This window comes from Balaenoptera borealis (genome assembly GCF_965194805.1).
Source record: "Balaenoptera borealis genome assembly, chromosome: 13".
Taxonomy (NCBI): Eukaryota; Metazoa; Chordata; class Mammalia; order Artiodactyla; family Balaenopteridae; genus Balaenoptera; species Balaenoptera borealis.
The window spans coordinates 25,489,540-25,506,006 of record NC_138870.1 but is presented as its reverse complement, the minus strand read 5'-3'; the positions used below and the strand labels follow the sequence as shown (position 1 = coordinate 25,506,006).

General features: G+C 39.6%; 1 protein-coding gene across 6 annotated transcripts in view; it reads right to left on the bottom strand.

Moving 5' to 3' along the window:
* FAR2 (fatty acyl-CoA reductase 2) overlaps nt 1–16,467 on the bottom strand; it is a 153,101-nt gene that overhangs the window by 53,887 nt on the left and 82,747 nt on the right. The gene's annotated exons all lie outside the window — the stretch shown is intronic.

Genomic DNA, 16,467 nt, shown 5'->3' with positions numbered 1-16,467 from the left:
TAAAGCTCAGAAAAGTGGTGTCACCAAGTTTGGAAGGCAGTACAGTATCCTAGTTTAGCACTCAGATTCTAAGCAAGACTGAAATCAAATACCAGTTCTACCACTTAGTAGGTCTGTAATCTCAGGCAAATTATTAATCTTTCAATGCTGCAGTTTGTTCATCAGTAAAATGGGGATAACTAAAGTATCCACTTAATAGTGCTGTGGTAAGGATTATGTGAGTGAATACATGCAAAACCCTTAAAAATATAACTTACCTATAGTATTGGCTATTCATATGGTCACTGGTTCCACATTTTTCATCTTAATGGTTTCTGGCTTTCTCTTTTGACAGTTATTTTTTTTTTAAATAAATTTGTTTATTTATTTATTTATTTTTGGCTGTGTTGGGTCTTTGTTGCTGCACGCAGGCTTTATTTTAAATGTCCTGTCTTATGCATTTTATATATCCTCTTTTGGAAATATGAGGAGATGATTTATAACTGTCATCAAGTCAAATAAAATGTTTTCCCCAAATGCAATTCTACTCGATGGTAAATCTTTCCAACGTCTTTATATATAAAAATGTTTAGGCCCCATACTCCTTTAATAGAATATTAGGCATAAATGAGCATGGTTAGCAGGAAAATACAGATGGGAAACTGAGTTTGGATAGGGTGACTTCCCAACCTCATTGGTTCTGAAGATGTCAGATGCTTGTTTTGGAATAACATATGCTTTCCTGGAGTTATATTTTCTAGAACTGCAAAGATGCTCTTCAGATTTTTTGGTCCCAGACAATTTTGCAATGTGTGATGAAAAATTTTAGAGAGAGCAGGTTACATACCTCTAATGAGCCAATTTCTTGTGGGACAAAGGAAGGCTTAACGTGTCCCCAAAGAATGGAATGTGCCTGCTCTGTCTGGAGTCCAAGTATTTCTCAAACACAACAGAAACCAGCACAGTACAATGAGTGCTCTGAGAGGAAAGCAAAACATATGCCAGTATCTCCTGGCATTCACTATCCATTGTCAAGAGTAGGTGGCAGGGGGAGTTGTGGCCAGGACTCTAATTAAGGCAAGTGACTCTGAAAAATGTCAAAGAGAAGTCCTCATCCTCAGATCAAAACATCATCAGAGATGTTTCTTCAGACTCTTGCTTCTACTCTCAAGACACGGCTTGGTTCCTGGACCCAGAAGCTCCCATATGAAATTTGGCCCCGGCAAATCCATTTCATACATTATAGATTTGCAAGGTCCAGGAATGGTTAACCCTTAATATAATTCATTAAAACAATTAAATTGTTTCAAAAATTAAAATAATTTTACACTCAGTAATGGAGGATATACAACTCTAGAAGGAAGAATAGGTTTAGAACAGCTGGCTGGATCATGGCTTACCTTTCATACAGTCTCAGATTACTCATGCAGAGAGCAAAGCCCAGTTTCCTATTCCTCATGCTCATAATATGGTTTGTGAGAAGCCTAAACTACCTTGACAATCTCTGAACCATCCTGTATAATGAAGGGTCTCTGAGGCTTGAAGGAAAAAAAGATGGGACCCGTGAGAGTCAGCCAATGTATTTGTAATGAATGTCTACGTGTGCCGGGCACTGCCCAGACACTGGCACTAGTAGTGAACGGGCCTTATGCAGCTTAGATTCTTCCTTTCTATTCTGGAGCATCTTTTCTCCTTAAAATTGCCAGTTTTCCATGGTCATGAGTGGAATTCGATAGTGTTCACTCTCCTGTTGTTCTCTAGAAATGAGGCCATTCTAATCTCTAGAGAACAGGTGTTTTAAAATATTTAATCACAACAGTTGTGCCAAGTCATACATTTCTTGCAGGTGTAAAGCATGTGGGAACTTTAATTCTTCTTTGGGTGGCTCCTCTGGAAAATAAAAAATTAAGATTCAAGCATTTAAGTAGACAATCCATACTTCTTGGTAGCCCTTGAGAGAAAAACATTTTTAGAAAAGAAAAAAGGTGCTTTGACTCTCAGGAATCGTACTTTGTCAAGGTTTCTTGGTCTTGGCACTATTAACATTTTGGGATGGGTAAAGCTTTGTAGCAGGGCCTGTCCAGGGCAGTGTACGTCAATGTTTACCAGCACTCTGGCCTCTATTCACTCGATGGTAATGACATCCTTCTTTCCCCAGCAGGGTGTGACAACCCAAATGCTTCTAGACTTCGCTCAATGTGCTTTTGGGGAAAACTTGCCTCCCTTTTCAGAGAATCACTGTTTAGGACTTTTTAAAATTCTCAGTTTATAATATTCTGTCCATCCTATTAAAAAGTCAAGATTCAAAGCTTAAATATCTGTTTGTGAGGCTAAGTAGAAATATAATCCACTGTCATATCTTATTTTACCCATATTGAATCATTCATAATTAACTACGTTTACCCAAGCAAATTACACATGTGGTGACTCTTGATAGAATTCAAAGTGAAGATGCAGGAAGATTTCTCCAGATAAAGATTCCCCACTTTTTATTTAACCAAATTTCTTTTAGTCTCTGTGCTGTAAATTAGACTATGAATCCCAACTTTCATATATATAAGTCACATATCTGTTTGTCAAGTACTTAGTGAAAAAAAAGTTTTCATCAGAGAGCTCTATTTTTTACTTTGGTTTCCTGAGTATATGCCAAATTATGCAGTTCAGCAATGAACTTAGATACCTTTCACTGTGGGCTTTTTATATAAAGTTTTTCTGGGAGAACTTTTAAGTTCTTGATGGAGGAATAATAACCCCCAGGGATGTTGAGGCATAGGCCTCACTAATTGAATTAGCAACGCTCCAGGGTCAAGAGAAACCAATTTGGAAATCATCCCAGCTGGGGAGGGATAGTCCAGGCTGGCTTAAGAAAACAAAATTTAGCAATCACCTCATCACATTCCTCCTAGTTTGCTTCTGCTTAGCTCCTTAGTAAGTCTTCATAAAAAACTCCAAATTTGACAGAAATGAAAATGGAGAAAGATATGACCTAAATCCATCACTTCATCATAATTGATTAAATAGGTGTATTGACTGCCTACTGTGTGCTACACCCTGTTAGGTGTGGATAATTAATATGCAAACATCCTTGCTAAATGGTAAAGTATTATAAAAATGTATGATACTGTTATTATTGTTTATAGGTAAGTCAAACATCAGTCAGCATGTGACAATTCCAAAATAATATCTCTTGAATCACAATCAAATGTAAATCTTGATGCTTCCTATTTCCTCTCGGTGAAGTTTAAATTGAGTCAGGTTATAAATAAAAGAATGGTTGATCGATTAAAACAATGACAAAAGTAACCTAACTGAATGAGTAGGAAACCAACACACTTTTTCATGCTCTGCTTAGAATTAAAGACTATTTCTTTTAGGAGATGATATGACATAAATTATCATTTTATCAGTGTGCGGTTCTCCAGAGAAACAGAACCAAAAGGATGAATACGTACATACACACAATACACACACACACACACACACATACACACTTTAAGGAAGTGGCTCACAAGATTGTGGAGGCTTGGTAAATGCAAAATCTGTAGGCAGGAGACTCAACGAAGAGTTGCAGTTTAAATCCAAAGGCAGTCTGCTGGCAGAATTCTTTCCTGGGGCACGTCAGGGTTTTTCCATTAGGGCTTTCAACTGACTGGATGAGGCCTACTCACATTATGCAGGATAATCTGCTTTACCCAAAGTCCACTGGTTTAAATGTTAATCTCATCCAAATTAACACCTTCACAGAAACATCCAGAATAATGTTTGACCAACTATCTGGACACTGTGGCACGGCCAAGTTGATATACAAAATGACCATCATAAATTCACCCCTTGTCAGTTGGTACCCTTATGCATCTCCTTAAACCATACTTAATGTATACATAAGGACAATAATAAGCATACTTCTGCCCAACATGTTACAATTGTCCCTCATACAGCCGAAAACATACTGAACCTTTCCAGAAGAAGATGCAAAGTCTTTGGGTAATGTTTACTCTTCTCCTTGATATCCCGTAACTTAAATACTATGAGGTAAAGTTAACAATACTTAAATTCTATGATATAAAATCAACACATCTTATGTTACATAGTAAGGGGATTAGATAGTCAAGAAAACAAATATATCTGCTTCATATACACACACACACTAACACACACAAATGTATTCATAACAAAATAAGAAAGAAATACTCATGACAATTACCTCTCTCATTTCCATAACTGGTCACATGGTCATAGTTGGTATTTATAACTACCTTCTTCCATGAATTATTCTGTATTCCCATTGCCCTCAGCAAGCAGTTTAGCTGCCGTAATTGTTTATCTGGTGGGGTGATCCAAACCTTCATTCCAGAAGGGTCTGGGCCATCAGTAGTCCTCCCTGAATTGAGTTGTTGTAGTGTTCCATTGACCTTAATCACAGGGCATGATAATCCTAAGAGATACCCTAAGGGATTTCCTCTGTTTCAGACATAAACTTTGTTACCTCCATTGTGGAGTAGTAGTCAAATTTCCCCTTGGTGGTCAGGATCAATCATCTCAGTCAGCTCTGAATCATTGCCTGTTGATTCAGAGGCATGAGGAGCTCAAAGTGGCTGGGCAGCAGTCTTAACTCCCAGTTCAATTGAATCATGGTTGTGTCTCTTGGTGGAAACATTCCTCCCTCTGGAACGCAGATCTCTAAGCCAGTAGAGCAAAAGGTCATGAGGACAGGAAGTAAAAATTTTGCTCATGGGCCACTAAGGGTAATGGTGGGTGGTGACACTCTGGTTTCAACCCCTTGATTCCTGGACCTGTGAATCCTGGCTATGGGAGAAACAGCACCACATGTTGGATGCTGATTCAGAGCATACACATCCCTCTGGGAAACCTTACCCCAGCCCTGTAAGGTTTTTCCACTTTGCTGGCACTGTAAATGAGTCTTCAAAAGGACATTCTACCATTCTATCAATACAGGTGCTTCAGGATGGAGGAGAACATGGCGAGACCACTGAATTCTACAAGCACGGGCCTATTGCCACACTTCATTTGCTGGGAAAGGAGTTCCTTAAGCAGAAGCAATACTGTGTGGAATACCATGATGGTATACAAGGCATTCTATAAGTCTACTCATGATAGTTTTGGCAGAAGCATTGCATGTAAGGAAAACAAATCCATATCCAAAGTGTCTATTCTAGTAAGAACAAGATACTGCCCCTTCCATGATGGAAGCAGTTCAATGTACAGACATACCTCATTTTAGTGCACTTCATTTTATTTTGCTTCACAGATATTGTGTTTTATTTATTTTATTTTTTTACAAATTAAAGGATTGTGGTAACCCTGCATTGATCAACTCTACTGGGGCCATTTTTCCAAGAGCATTTGCTCACTTTGTGTCTCTGTGTCACATTTTGGTAATTCTCACAATGCCTCAAATTTTTAAATTATTATTATATTTGTTACAGTGAGCTGTAATCAGTGATCTTTGATGTTACTATTGTAATTGTTTTGGGGTGCCATAAACCAAACCCATATAAGATGGTGAACTTAATTGGTAAATGTATATGTTTTGACTGCTCCACCAATCGGCTGTTCTCCCATTTCTCTCCCTTTTCTTGGGCCATCCTATTCCCTGAGATACAACAATATTAAAATTAGGCCAGTTAATAACCCTACAATGGCCTCTAAGTGTTCATGTGAAAGGAAGAGTCACATGTCTTTCACTTTAAATCAAAAGTTAGAGATGATTAAGCTTAGTGAGGAAGGCATGTCTACAGCTGAGAGAAAGCTAGACCTCTTGCGCCAAACAGTAAGCCAATTTGTAAATGCACAGGAAAAGCTCTTGAAGCAAATTACTCCAATGAAGACACAAATGATAAGAAAGTGAAACAGCCTTATGCGGAAATTGTGGTGGTCTGGATAGAAGATCAAACAAACCACAAGATTCCCTTAAGCCAAAGCCTAATCCACAGCAAGGCCCTAACTCTCTTCATTTCTTTGACGGCTGAGAGCAGTGAGGAAGGTACAAAAGAAAATTTTGCAGAGGTAGGCTCATGAGATTTAAGGAAAGAAGCCAAATCTATAACATAAAAGAGCAAGGTGACATAGCAAGTGCTGATGTAGAATCTGCAACAAGTTTTCCAGAAGACCTAGCTCAGATAATTAACAAAGGTGGCTACACTAAACAACAGATTTTCAGTGTAGATGAAACAGCCTTATATTGGAAGAAGATGCCATCTAGGATTTTCATAAACAGAGAAGTCAATGCCTGGCTTCAAAACTTCAAAGGACAGGCTGACTCTATTGTTAGGGGTTAATGCAGCTGGTGACTTTAATTGAAGCCAATGTTCAGTTATCATTGTGAAAATCCTAGGGCCCTTCAGAATTATGCAAAATCTACTCTGCCTGTGCTCTATAGGTGGGATAATAAAGCCTAGATGGCAGCACACCTGTTTGCATCACAGTTTACTGAATATGTTGAGACTTACTTCTCACAAAAAAAAGATTCCTTTCAAAATATTACTGATAATTCACCCCATCACCCAAGATCTCTGATGGAGATATACAACAAGATTCATGTTGTTTTCATGTCTGCTAACACAACATCTATTCTGGAGCCCATGGATCAAGGAGTAATTTTGGCTTTCAAGTCTCATGATTTAAGAAATACATTTCATAAGGCTATAGCTGCCATAAATAGTGATTCCTCTGAGGGATCTGGGCAAAGTAAATTGAAAACGTTCTGGAAAGGATTCACCATTCTAGATGCCATCAAGAACATTCGTGATTCATGGGAAGAGGTAAAAATCTCAACATTAAGAACAGTTTGGAAGAAGTTGATTCCATCCCTAAAGGATGACTTTGAGGAGTTTTAGAGTTTAATGGAGGAAGTAACTGCAGATGTGGTGGAAATAACAGGACACCGAGAATTAGAAGTGGACCCTGAAGATGTGACTGAATTGCTGCAATTTCATGATAAAACTTGAATGAGGAGTTGCTTCTAATAGATGAGCAAGAAAAGTGGTTTCTGGAGATTGGATCTACTCCAGGTGAAGATGCTGTGAAGATTATTGACAGGGCCACAAAGGATTTAAAATATTACATAAACTGAGTTGATAAAGTGGCAGGATTTGAGAGGACTGACTGTAATTATATAAAGAAGCTCTGGGGAGACATTCAAGATGGCGGAGGACTAAACGTGGAGATCACCTTCCTCCCCACAAATACATCAGAAGTACATCTACATGTGGAACAACTCCTACAGAACACCTACTGAACGCTGGCAGAAGACGTCAGACCTCCCAAAAGGCAAGAAACTCCCCACGTACCTGGGTAGGGCAAAAGAAAAAAGAAATAACAGAGACAAAAGAATAGGGACAGGACCTGCACCAGTGGGAGGGAGCTGTGAAGGAGGAAAGGTTTCCACACACTAGGAAGCCCCTTCACGGGTGGAGACTTTGGGTGGCGGAGGGGGGAAGCTTCGGAGCCACGGAGGAGAGCGCAGCAACAGGGGTGCAGAGGGCAAAGCAGAGAGATTCCCGCACAGAGGATCAGTGCCGACCCGCACTCACCAGCCCGAGAGGCTTGTCTGCTCACCCGCCGGGATGGGCGGGGCTGGGAGCTGAGGCTCGGGCTTCGGTCGGATCGCAGGGAGAGGACTGGGGTTGGCGGCGAGAACACAGCCTGAAGGGGGCCTAGTGCACCACAGCTAGCCGGGAGGGAGTCCGGGAAAAAGTCTCGACCTGCCGAAGAGGCAAGAGACCATTGTTTCCTGGTGCACAAGGAGAGGGGATTAAGAGTGCCGCCTAAACGAACTCCAGAGACGGGCGCGAGCTGCTGCTATCAGCGCGGGCCCCAGAGACGGGCATGAGACTCTAAGGCTGCTGCTGCCACCACCAAGAAGCCTGTGTGCGAGCACAGGTCACTATCCACACCACCCCTCCTGGGAGCCTGTGCAGCCCTCCACTGCCAGGGTCCCGTGATCCAGGGACAACTTCCCCGGGAGAACACACGGCGTGCCTCAGGCTGGTGAAATGTCACGCTGGCCTCTGCCACTGCAGGCTCACCCCGCATCTGTACCCCTCCCTCCCCCACGGCCTGAGTGAGCCAGAGCCCCCAACGCAGCTGCTCCTTTAACGCCGTCCTGTCTGAGCGACGAACAGACACCCTCAGGCGACCTACACGCAGAGGCAGGTCCAAATCCAAATCTGAACCCTGGGAGCTGTGCGAACAAAGAAGAGAAAGGGAAATTTCTCCCAGCAGTCTCAGAAGCAGCAGATTAAATCTCCACAATCAACCTATGTACCCTTTATCTCTGGAATACCTGAATAGACAACGAATCATCCCAAAATTGAGGCGGTGGACTTTGTGTGATTGTGTCTGTATAGCCTTGCTTTTAACATTTGTCCTAGGGTTCTGTCTGTCCATTTTTTTTTTTTAGTATATTGTTAGTGCTTGTTATCATTGGTGGATTTGTTTTTTGGTTTGGTTGCTCTCTTCTTTCTTTTTTTCCTTTTTTTTAAATTACTTTTTAATTTTTTTATGTTTAATAATTTTTTTTTATTTTTTAATAACTTTATTTTATTTTCTTTCTTTCCTTCTCCCTTTCTCTCTTTCTTACTTTCTCTCTTTCTCCCTTTCTTTCTTTCTTTTTTCCTTTATTTCCTTCCTTCTTTCTTTCTTTCTTTCTCCCTCCCTTTCTCCCTTTTCTTCTGAGCCATGTGGCTGACAGGGTTTTGGTGCTCTGGCCAGGTGTCAGGCCTGTGCCTTTGAGGTGGGAGAGCCAAGTTCAAAACATTGGTCCACCAGAGACCACCCGGCTCCACGTAATATCAAATGGCAAAAGCTCTCCCAGAGATCTCCATCTCAATGCTAAGAGCCAGCCCCACTCAATGACCAGCAAGCTACAGTGCTGGACACCCTATGCCACACAAGACAGGAACACAACTCCACCCATTAGCAGAGAGGCTGGCTAAAATCATAATAAGGTCACAGACACCCCAAAACACACCACTAGACAAGGTCCTGCCCACCAGAAAGACAAGATCCAGCCTCATCCACCAGAACACAGGCACCAGTCCCCTCTACCAGGAAGCCTACGCGACCCACTGAACCAACCTTAGCCACTGGGGGCAGACACGAGAAACAATGGGAACTAAGAACCTGCAGCCTGCGAAAAGGACACCCAAAACACCGTAAGTTAAGCAAAATGAGAAGACAGAAAAACACACAGCAGATGAAGGAGCAAGGTAAAAACCCACCAGACCAAACAAATGAAGATGAAATAGGCAGTCTACCTGAAAAAGAATTCAGGGTAATGATAGTAAAAGATGATCCAAAATCTTGGAAATAGAATGGAGAAAATACAAGAAACATTTAACAAGGACCTAGAAGAACTAAAGAGCAAACAAACAATGATGAACAAAACAATAAATGAAATTAAAAATTCTCCAGAAGGAATCAATAGAAGAATAACTGAGGCAGAAGAATGGAGAAGTGACCTGGAAGATAAAATAGTGGAAATAACTACTGCAGAGCAGAATAAAGAAAAAAGAATAGAAGCAAGTGAGGGCAGTCTCAGAGACCTCTGGGACAACATTAAGCGCACCAACATTCGAATTATAGGGGTCCCAGAAGAAGAAGAGGAAAAGAAAGGGACTGAGAAAATATATGAAGAGATTATCATTGAACTCTTCCATAATATGGGAAAAGAAATAGTCAATCAAGTCCAGGAAGTGCAGAGAGTCCCACACAGGATAAATCCAAGGAGAAACACATGAAGACACATATTAATCAAACTATCAAAATTAAACACAAAGAAAAAATATTAAAAGGAGCAAGGGAAAAACAAAAAATAACATACAAGGGAATCCCCATAAGGTTAACAGCTGATCTTTCAGCAGAAACTCTGCAAACCAGAAGGGGGTGGCAGGACATATTTAAAGTGATGAAAGGGAAAAACCTACAACCAAGATTATGCTACCCAGTAAGGATCTCATTCAGATTCAGTGGAGAAATTAAAATCTTTACAGACAAGCAAAAGCTAAGAGAATTCAGCACCACGAAACCAGCTTTACAGCAAATGCTAAAGGAACTTCTCTAGGCAAGAAACACAAGAGAAGGAAAACACCTACAATAACAAACCCAAAACAATTAAGAAAACGGTAATAGGAACATACATATCGATATCTACCTTAAATATAAATGGATTCAATGCTCCAACCAAAAGACATAGACTGGCTGAATGGATACAAAAACAAGACCCATATATATGCTGTCTACAAGAGACCCACTTCAGACCTAGGGACACATACAGACTGAAAGTGAGCGGATGGAAGAAGATATTCCATGCAAATAGAAATCAAAAGAAAGCTGGAGTAGCAATTCTCATATCACACAAAATAGACTTTAAAATAAAGACTATTACAAGAGACAAAGAAGGACACTACCTAATGATCAAGGGATCAATCCGAGAAGATATAACAATTGTAAATGTTTATACGCCCAACATAGGAGCACCTCAATACATAAGGCAAATACTAACAGCCATAAAAGGGGAAATCGACAGTAACACAATCATAGTAGGGCACTTTAACACCCCACTTACACCAATGGACAGATCTTCCAAAATGAAAATAAATAGGAAAAAACATTAAACAAGATGGACTTAATTGATATGTATAGGACATTCCATCCAAAAACAACAGAATACACTTTCTTCTCAAGTGCTCATGGAACATTCGCCAGGATAGAGTATATCTTGGGTCACAAATCAAGCCTTGGTAAATTTAAGAAAATTGAAATTGTATAAAGTTTCTTTTCCGACCACACACTATGAGACTAGATTTCAATTACAGGAAAAAAATCTGCAAACAATACAAACACATGGAGGCTAAACAATACACTGCTTAATAACCAAGAGATCACTGAAGAAATCAAAGAGGAAATCAAAAAATACCTAGAAAAAAATGACAATGAAATTACGATGACCAAAAACCTATGGGATGCAGCAAAAGCAGTTCTAAAAGGGAAGTTTATAGCAATACAGTCCTACCTCAAGAAACAAGAAATATCTCAAATAAACAACCTAACCTTACACCTAAAGGAACTAGAGAAAGAAGAACAAAAAAACCCCAAAGTTAGCAGAAGGAAAGAAATAATAAATATCACATCAGAAATGAATGAAAAAGAAATGAAGGAAACGATAGCAAAGACCAATAAAAGTAAAAGCTGGTTCTTGGGCTTCCCTGGTGTCGCAGTGGTTGAGAATCTGCCTGCCAATGCAGGAGACACAGGTTCGAGCCCTGGTCTGGGAGGATCCCACATGCCACGGAGCAACTGGGCCTGTGAGCCACAACTACTGAGCCTGCGCATCTGGAGCCTGTGCTCCACAACAAGAGAGGCCGCGATAGTGAGAGGCCCGTGCACTGCGATGAAGAGTCGCCCCCGTTTGCTGCAACTGGAGAAAGCCCTCACACAGAAATGAAGACCGAACACAGCCAAAAACAAAAAAAAAAACAAAAAAAACAAAAAGCTGTTTCTTTGAGAAGATAAAGAAAATTGATCAACCATTAGCCAGACTCATCAAGAAAAAAAGGGGGAAGACTCAAATAAATAGAATTAGAAATGAAAAAAGGAGAAGTAACAACTGACACTGTAGAAATACAAAGGATCATGAGAGATTACTACAAACAACTTTATGCCAATAAAATGGACAACCTGGAAGAAATGGACAGATTCTTACAAAAGCACAACCTTCTGAGACTGAACCAGGAAGAAATAGAAAATATAAACAGAACAATCACAAGCACTGTAATTGAGACTGTGATTAAAAATTTTCCAACAAACAAAAACCCAAGACCAGATGGCTTCACAGGCGAATTCTATCAAACATTTAGAGAAGAGATAACACCTATCCTTCTCAAGCTCTTCCAAAATATAGCAGAGGGAGGAACACTCCCAAACTCATTCTATGAGGCCACCATCACCCTGATACCAAAACCAGACAAAGATGTCACAAAAAAAGAAAACAATAGGCCAGTATCACTGGTGAACATAGATGCAAAAAACCTCAACAAAACACTAGCAAACAGAATCCAACAGCACATTAAAAGGATCATACACCATGATCAAGTGGGGTTTATCCAAGGAATGCATGCATTCTTCAATATACGCAAATCAATCAATGTGATACACCATATTAACAAATTGAAGGGGAAAAACCATATGATCATCTCAATAGATGCAGAAAGAGCTTTTGACAAAATTCAACACCCATTTATGATAAAAACCCTCCAGAAAGTAGGCATAGAAGGAACTTACCTCAACATAATAAGGGCTATATATGACAAGCCCACAGCCAACATCACTCTCAATGGTGAAAAACAGAAACCATTTCCACTAAGATCAGGAACAAGACAAGGTTGCCCACTCTCACCACTATTATTCAACATAGTTTTGGAAGTTTTAGCCACAGCAATCAGAGAAGAAAAAGAAATAAAAGGAATCCACATCAGAAAAGAAGAAGTAAAGCTGTCACTGTTTGCAGATGACATGATACTATACATAGAGGATCCTAAAGATGCTACCAGAAAACTACTAGAGCTAATCAATGAATTTGGTAAAGTAGCAGGATACAAAATTAACACACAGAAAACTCTTGCATTCCTACACACTCATGGTGGAAAATGTGAAAGAAAAATTAAGGAAACCCTCCCATTTACCATTGCAACAAAAAGTATAAAATACCTAGGAATAAACCTACCTAAGGAGACACAAGACATGTATGCAGAAAACTATAAGACAGTGATGAAAGAAATTAAAGATGATACAAACAGATGGAGAGATATACCATGTTCTTGGATTGGAAGAATCAACAATGTGAAAATGACTACACTACCCAAAGCAATCTACAGATTCAATGCAATCCCTATCAAACTACCACTGGCATTTTTCACAGAACTAGAACAAAAAATTTCACAATTTGTATGAAAACACAGAAGACCCTGAATAGCCAAAGCAATCTTGAGAAAGAAAAACGGAGCTGGAGGAATCAGGCTCTCAGACTTCAGACTATACTACAAAGCTACAGTAATCAAGACAGTATGGTACTGGCACAAAAACAGAAATATAGATCAATGGAACAGGATAGAAAGCCCAGAGATAAACCCACGCACATATGGTCACGTTATCTTTGATAAAGGAGCCAAGAATATGCAATGGAGAAAAGACAGTCTCTTCAATAAGTGGTGCTGGGAAAAGTGGACAGCTACATATAAAAGAATGAAATTAGAACACTCCCTAACACAATACACAAAAATAAACTCAAAATGGATTAAAGACCTATAAAACTCTTAGAGGAAAACATAGGCAGAACACTCTATGACATAAATCACAGCATGATCCTTTTTGACCCCCCTCCTAGAGAAATGGAAATAAAAATAAAAATAAACAAATGGGACCTAATGAAACTTAAAAGCTTTTGCACAGCAAAGGAAAACATAAACAAGAAGAAACGACAACCCTCAGAATGGGAGAAAATATTTGCAAATGAAGCAACTGACAAAGGATTAATCTCCAAAATTTACCAGCAGCTCATGCAGCTCAATATCAAAAAAACAAACAACGCAATCCAAAAATGGGCAGAAGACCTAAACAGACATTTCTCCAAAGAAGATTTACAGATTGCCAACAAATGCATGAAAGGATGCTCAACATCACTAATCATTAGAGAAATACAAATCAAAACTACAATGAGATATCACCTCACACCAGTCAGAATGGCCATCATCAAAAAATCTACAAACAATAAATGCTGGAGAGGGTGTGGAGGAAAGGGAACCCTCTTGCACTGTTGGTGGGAATATAAATTGATACAGCCACTATGGAGACAGTATGGCGGTTCCTTAAAAAACTAAAAATAGAATTAGCATATGACCCAGCAATCCCACTACTGGGCATATACCCTGAGAAAACCATAGTTCAAAAAGAGTCATGTACCACAATGTTCATTGCAGCTCTATTTACAATAGCCAGGACATGGAAGCAACCTAAGTGTTCATCGACAGATGAATGCATAAAGAAGATGTGGCACATATATACAATGGAATATTACTCAGTAATAAAAAGAAACGAAATTGAGTTATTTGTGGAGAGGTGGATGGACCTAGAGTCTGTCATACAGAGTGAAGTAAGTCAGAAAGAGAAAAACAAATACCGTATGCTAACACATATATATGGAATCTAAAAAAAAAAAAAAGTTCTGAAGAACGTAGGGGCAGTACAGGAATAAAGACACAGACGTAGAGAATGGACTTGAGGACACGGGGAGGGGGAAGGGTAAGCTGGGATGAAGTGAGAGAGTGGCATGGACATATATACACTACCAAATGTAAAATAGATAGCTAGTGCGAAGCAGCCCCATAGCACAGGGAGATCAGCTCAGTGCTTTGTGACCACCCAGAGGGGTGGGATAGGGAGGGTGGGAGGGAGATGGAAGAGGGAGGAGATATGCTGATATATGTACATATATATCTGATTCACTTTGTTATAAAGCAGAAACTAACACACCATTGTAAAGCAATTATACTCCAATAAAGATGTTAAAAAAAATTGCTTTTAAATTTGCATTAAGAGTGATTCACCTAATGACAACTTTAGGATTCTATGCTATTTCTTTTTTTAAATTGAGGTATAGTTGATGTACAATATTATGTAAGTTTCAGATGTACAACACAGTGATTCACAAATTGTAAAAGCTCTACTCCATTTATAGTTATTATAAAATATTTGCTATAAAAAGAAAGTAGGTACTCAGCGATTTGAAAAAAAACATGTACTTCATATTTGTACTAAGCTGTGGGTAATAGCTATATAACATGAGAAGAAAAACACAGGTTTTATACAACAAAGTACAAGCTATCAGAAGGCCACAGTCCATAAAAGGTGCATTTGGGACAAATTCTTATGCCTAATAGTTTCATAGTAACTTGAACAAAGAAATAAAAGCACTCTTTCTCTCCTCCAGTTACTATGTTATTTAAATGACTGTTAACTCTTTTATGATGCTAATTAACATATACTACCCAATCAAATCACCTATGTTTCACATGCTTTTCATAGTATTTACTGAAATTATAAAATCCACTCTCTGTTCATTTTACTGTGAACAGAGATGGAGTATTTTTCATATCATTTAGGCTGCTGTTTCACAGACTAACCTCTGCCATCAGTTCTAAATCTGAACCACTACTTCAGAATTTATAGGCCATTGCAATTTATTATTAACGATTTTGTATCTAGGCAAACACCTATGTCTACTTATCAATCAAAAATGAATGTTGATCTCCTTTTGAATTCTATGTGCCCCACCTTAAGCTATGATAAAGATGTGGGGCAAAGGGGAAGATATAAGAATTCCTGAGTCTGGACTCTTGCCTGTCTTCTAAGGGCCTGCCTCCAATCAGGAAGAGAATCCATGTACCATGATGGTAAAAGGCAAAGCCTGGCATAGATAAAATACTGTATAAAATATAATATAGAATAATATATATTCATATATAACAATGTAAAATATTAAGGTGACTACAGGAAGGATATTTTACTTCTTTTGATGGCGAACAGTAAATCATTTGTGTACTATGAAACTGATTTTTGCACAAGGAGTATGATGGGAGATGCAGAAATTCAGAAGGTGTTTATGGTAATGATGATGGTAAAGCAAAGGGATATGAGAAAGTCTGATGGGTATGCAAGGTGTGCACTAGCATGGCTGTAGGAGATAATTCCTAAAAGGAAGTCAAGGAGCCCTTGGCCAAAAGAATAGATGACAACAGACTGTGGAAAATTCACTGCCCAGCTAAAGAGGTAGGTCTTTACAGGCACAGAAGATTTTGAACAAGGGACAGAAAATCAACAGGAGGGGCTGAGAAAGGAGGGGAAACACAGTAAAATGGAGTCTATTTCAAAGGTCCAGGGGCTTCCCTGGTGGCGCAGTGGTTGAGAATCTGCCTGCCAATGCAGGGGACACGGGTTCGAGCCCTGGTCTGGGAAGATCCCACATGCCGCGGAGCAACTGGGCCCGTGAGCCACAACTACTGAGCCTGAGCGTCTGGAGCCTGTGCTCCGCAACAAGAGAGGCCGCGACAGTGAGAAGCCCGCGCACCGCGATGAAGAGTGGCCCCCACTCGCCGCAACTGGAGAAAGCCCTCACACAGAAACGAAGACCCAACACAGCCAAAAATAAAAATAATAAATAAATAATAAATTAAAAAAAAAAAAAAAAAAAAAAGGTCCAGGCTAGAGGTAAGGAAGAGTTCAATGAGGGGCAAGGCGGTAGTGGTTCTCACACCACACCATAATGCAAATCAGATCCATCTGGGGTGTTTATTTATTCAAACTGCAGATTTGCAGCCTTCTCTCCACCCCTCATTCCATTCTGATTCAGTAGATCTGGATGAGGTCCTCCATTAATATAATAAGAGGAGTTCTAAGGTCTATATAGGGAAG